Below are 5,302 nucleotides of genomic sequence, written 5' to 3' on the forward strand. Positions count from 1 at the left end.
ATTAATGATTTACCAGTTGTTTTTATCATTTTATTAGTCTCTTCTGTGACCCTTCAAACATAATGTATGGTTGTAAGTAAGACTTACATTTTTTTATGTAGAAAAATTACTTTGTTTTCCTTTTTCATTGGTAAAATAGTGTTTAAATTGAAGTGAAGGAAGAGCCAATCAGTAGAACTATTCACTGTTGTGTTTTATGATAAATTTCATGCTTAATTTGTAGATACAGCTTTTTTTGTTATTGTTTCTGTTAGCAACTACCAACTTGGAATTGGCACAGACAAAAACTGTAAGCAAGTTAGTTGGCACATCTGACAGTTCATCTAAGACCCAAGATGTTTTTTATGACACTTTTATTGAAGATAATTTCACTTTTGAGGTAGGTTTTATTTTTGTTAAGGGATTGAATTATGTTTTAAGTACCTATTAGTATTTCTTTTAATCCATCTGCCTTGAAGTCATTTATTTTTATCTAGTTTATATTAAGAAGTTATAATTGTATAGTACTTGATAGAAAGTACAGCCCCACTGTATGTAGTCAAAAGCATGTGTCCCAACTTCACTGAAATCCAAATAACTTTTTATGTGGAGTATTTAAACACTCCTTCCATTTTATTGGTTGTAACTGCAGACTGTAAATTTGTGTTCTGGGCTATAAGCTATTTGATTATTTGGGCTTATTAATAACATCTGTTTATTTCATATTATATATAACATATCATGAGAGCTTACAGAACTAGTAAAGCAATTATTAGTGTCACAAATATACTTTGAGTAGAAATTGCATAAGTTAACTTAGCTAACTAATTTTGTCCGGTATTTGTCAAGATCTTTAAAAGCTAGAGTAAATTCTTAAATTGTCCATTAAGACTTTTCTTTTTAACAGTAGTGAAGTTCATAATTTTTTTTTTTAAACTTGAATAGATAATTTCAAAATGATATGATTAACTCTATTCACATAGTAGTTATTCCTCATTGCACCTATGTTTGAGATGTTATGCATGTCACTAGCTGTGAACTATCTCCAACTTAAAACACACATTAAACAGAATTGTGTTATTGCATGAAGTAATTATCATGTGACAATAGCCTTCCACCAATAGGAGAGTGATACATTCCTCATGCACAGTGAATTCTCATAAGCACTTGCACTCAAAATTAACTTCATTCTTATCCTTAGCACTGTCTTTAATGGATGTGTTTCTTTAAGATTAAACTTAATTTTGTGAGATTTGTGCTGTGTTTTTAGTTTTTGTCTTTTCCTTTGTCCTTTTCTTCCTCTACCGACCCTCAGTGTCTTCTGCACTTGAAGGCCACAGTATTGGATCTTTTGGGCATGAGAGCCAATGAGAGGGTTTTTTGTCCCTCTCCAGCCAGCATTCTATCATTGACCTTTCCTCTCAACTACTATCTGGGGGGTTTCTCAGTTCACGATAGAGGTTTTTCTTTCTTTCTGACTATGCCTTTCTATATATTTCAGGTAATGGAAAGTGTTAAACTCATCCATCCTGGCTTCACTTTTGAGATAGAGTTTTCCACAAAACCACTATGGTGGTATATGTTTATATACATTTCATTGTCCATTCCAGACTGTACTTTCCATGGACTATTATAGAAAAAGTATCAAGGAAGTGTCTGCCAATTTCTGTGGTTCATGCATGCTGGCTTTTCAAATTAGGTTTCCCAGTAACCCATTGCACTTTTTCCAGTAAAAGAACTGTGCGCTGATTAGATCTGATTGGGTTTAGACACATCTCTGGTGTCTCCTATTGTAAATTCCCCCTCTCCTTGTCTTCAAGTAGAGCATGTAGGGCTTTTGCCACTCCCAGTTCCTAGCTGCTGGAGTGGTCAACTTGAAGAGTTCCTCATTGGTTATGAAATCCCTCCAGAGAGAGTCCAAGTGGGCAGCACAGTGTGGTGGGAATTATGGCAGGAGTGTCAAATTCAATGTTGTGCAGGTCATCCCCTATTATATTATATACCAATTTCCTGTTAATTTGGCCAACCAGATGGAGGAAAGTGTTCTCCTAACATAACAGGAAGGGACTCTGTCTCCGTTTCTGTATTCAAAATGAGTAAATTGTATTGCAGAACACATACCAAATGGTATGGTCTGATCATTGCCTTAGCCAACTACACCACATGTCCAACCGACCTGTTGTGTGCAAATGTTCAGTCAGTAATGTCTTTTGTGACAATTTTGCCTTCCTCCTTTCATACTTTCATCCAAACAAAGAGTATACACTGCATGAGATGGGTGCAGTCTTCCATGAGTGTTACCTCTCTAGTAAGCCCCTACTACAGGATTTCATACTCCATGGGCTTTCCTCTTCAATCGTTTTCTCAGAGAGCTCATACAGGTTTTTGTAACTGCACTAACCCATCTGCCACATCATTGTGGGATTCTTGCTATTATATGCAGAGAGGTAAGTTCTGGTAGATACTTTCCTCTCTTCATACCTTCCCACCCACTACCAGTGCATATTACACTTGCCTTGTCTAATAATGAAGTTCATTTTGAGTGCAACTACTTATGGGGATCTACTGCACATGAAGGATGTGTTGCCCTCCTATTGGTAGAGAGCTATTGTCACATGACAATTACATCATGCACTATCACACTTCACTTTATAATGTATCTTAGGTGGGAGATAGCTCCAGGTTAGTGACATGCACAAAATATCAAAGGATGAGGTGCAAGATATAGCTACTTTGTGCAGAAAGGTATCTGTTGGAAATACATTTTCAGGTAAGGAAAACATTAACATTTCCTAGCTGTTCATTTGTACCATTTTTTAACCCTACTTCTTTTATGAAATGCTTTCTTTCATGAACATTTTGGAGTAAATTTTAAACTTTAAAGAAATTTAAAACATGTTACTATACAGTAAGTGAGAGACTGTTGAATTTTACTAACTTATGAACAGAATAATCATATGGTGAAGGAACTTATGTAACAATAGAGTACTTTGTGTGTTTATGCAAGTATGTAAAGAATTAAGTGTATGTGTATATATACACCCACACATACAGACTTGCCAACTTTTATGATTTAGGCATATTTGTTCTGAATTTAATTTTTTTATGCCTGTATGAATTGTTACCTTATTTTACAATTTTGTGCAAAATTCCAGAATTTTTTCACCAACCTTTTTTTCTACTAATAATTTTCTGGAAATAATTTGCTGCTTTCCACCTTTCATCTCAATTTTATAAACACTCGAAATAGCCTGTTAAAAAAGCATGTAAATAGTAAGTTTCTAGGGTATGCTGATCATTTTTTGAGAGGAAAATTGTGGAAAACATTGTTCTGCTTCATCCCCAATGACTCCAACAAAGAAAAAAAAGGTTTATAGCAAGCAGAAGTTTAGGCATGAGTATTCAACAAGTTCAGTGATATTGTTTCATCCTCAAAGGGTATGAATTATGCAAGATGTGCAATTTGTGTTTGTGATTTCTCCATTGCTCATGGAGGTGAAAATGACATCAAAACTCATCTCAATGCTACTAAACACCAGCAAAATTTTTCAAGGGCATTTAGAATTAATAAACTAGACTCACTTTTTGTAAAACCTGATACCAAATCAGAAAATGATGTGATCAGAGCAGAATGTTTACTCATCTCCTTCAATGTGGAACACAATCTTCCTTTGGTGGTTTGGGACCATGCTTTAAAAATTTTTACCAAAATGTTTCTGGATTTAGAAATTGCTAAATGTGTACTCTAGAACCAAAACCTCTGCAATAGTTGAAGACATGGCCAGCAGTGCAACTGAACGAGCTATGAGTAACATTAAAACTAGGGCTTTTAACTTGTCCACTGATAGCAGTAATGATGTTGATAATAAACTGTACCTATTGTAGTAACATACTCTTGGTGACAACAAGGAAAAGATAGTAAATGCATTACTTTCTATTCCCAATTTAATTGGAAATCCAACTAGGAAGAATATTGCAGGACTTCTTGAAGAAGAACTAGCCTCAAAGTCCTTTGCTGGGAAACATGTATATCATTCACTGTTGACAATACAAATGTGATGATAGGGATAAAAAAAGAAGTTGCAGGTTACCTTCTGAAACTTAACCCTGAAATGGTGATTAGGGGATGCCCATGTCACCTCCTTCATGTGGCAGCAGAAAAAACAGCAAAGAAGTTGAATATTTTTTTGATGAGATTCTTGTTGACATTTAATACTATCTGGACAAGAGTGCAAATAGGAAAGAAGAACTTAGAGAATTCCAGGATCTATATGATGTAAAGCCTCAAACTATTCTGAAATGTGTGCACATGCTGGATGTCTCTTAGAAAATGCTTACAGAGGTTAATTGAGCAGTGGAAATCTTTGAAGCAGTATTTTGCAACAAAACATGATGAAATGAGAAGAAAATGAAGAAAAACAAAAATCCATGTGAAGGCAAAGTCTATTTCATGCACATTGGAGATATCAGTAGAGAAAGAGAGTGACTGTTTAGAAAAATGCAAAGAAAAACTTCCAAGCAGGGGCAGTTTATCAGTGTGTTTCTTGGGCAAAGATCTGGATCTTTTATGATTGCTCCTCCAAGAAAGTAGCAGACAAAATTGCAAAAGCAAGTGAGAAAGTAAAGGACACACATGCCACCAAATCCCAGAAAACACTTATTTGCAAGAGGAAAGACTTTACAAGCTACTTACATCAAAGATATGTTGTATATGGATTATTTCTGAACAGTTGTATTTAAACTTTTGACAAATATAATTTGAAACTGCAATCTGAGGATCCAAGTATCCATTTTTTGCAGAGAATCCTGTTTGCTTTATTCAAGGATTTGTTAAACACACTTGTTACACCACATGTAATTTCAAATTGTTCAAATATTTTGAATTTGAATTTCAATGATAGAAAATTTCAGTTAAAAAATGAGAACTTGATAATTGGTTATGAAGTTGAGTCTTTGTTTGCAAAGCTTGACAAAGGAAACCAGATATCTTTCTATGAAGATGTAAGAAATTACTATGAAAGAGCATTGGAATATTTGAAGGCCAAATTCCCACTTCAGGACACAACTGTGAAACATGCATAAGTAGCAGACATATCTGTCAGAAAAAGTTCAACTTTTGAATCGATAGAGTTTGATGACGAGGAACCCACTTTGAGGCTAATAATGGTTGGAGACGGCTTGAATGGGTAATGAAGAAAAACTTTAATATAAGTTTAACATAACAGTAAAAAAGTGTGTCTTATACACTGAAAAATAAAGTACTTGTACCTGATGATGACAAAACCTTGTCGAAACGTTGTACATTTGCTGTTATGTTAAACTT

General features: G+C 34.6%; 1 protein-coding gene across 2 annotated transcripts in view; it reads left to right on the forward strand.

Annotated features, from left to right (window-relative positions):
- The window catches only part of LOC106466063, a 114,348-nt gene that overhangs the window by 62,767 nt on the left and 46,279 nt on the right, over positions 1-5,302 (forward strand). For both annotated transcript variants that reach the window (XM_022394015.1, XM_022394013.1), the window contains one exon: positions 255-379. The gene's annotated coding sequence lies outside the window, so the exon portion shown is untranslated. The remainder of the gene's footprint in view (positions 1-254; positions 380-5,302) is intronic.

This window comes from Limulus polyphemus, unplaced genomic scaffold (genome assembly GCF_000517525.1).
Source record: "Limulus polyphemus unplaced genomic scaffold, Limulus_polyphemus-2.1.2 Scaffold2139, whole genome shotgun sequence".
Taxonomy (NCBI): domain Eukaryota; kingdom Metazoa; phylum Arthropoda; class Merostomata; order Xiphosura; family Limulidae; genus Limulus; species Limulus polyphemus.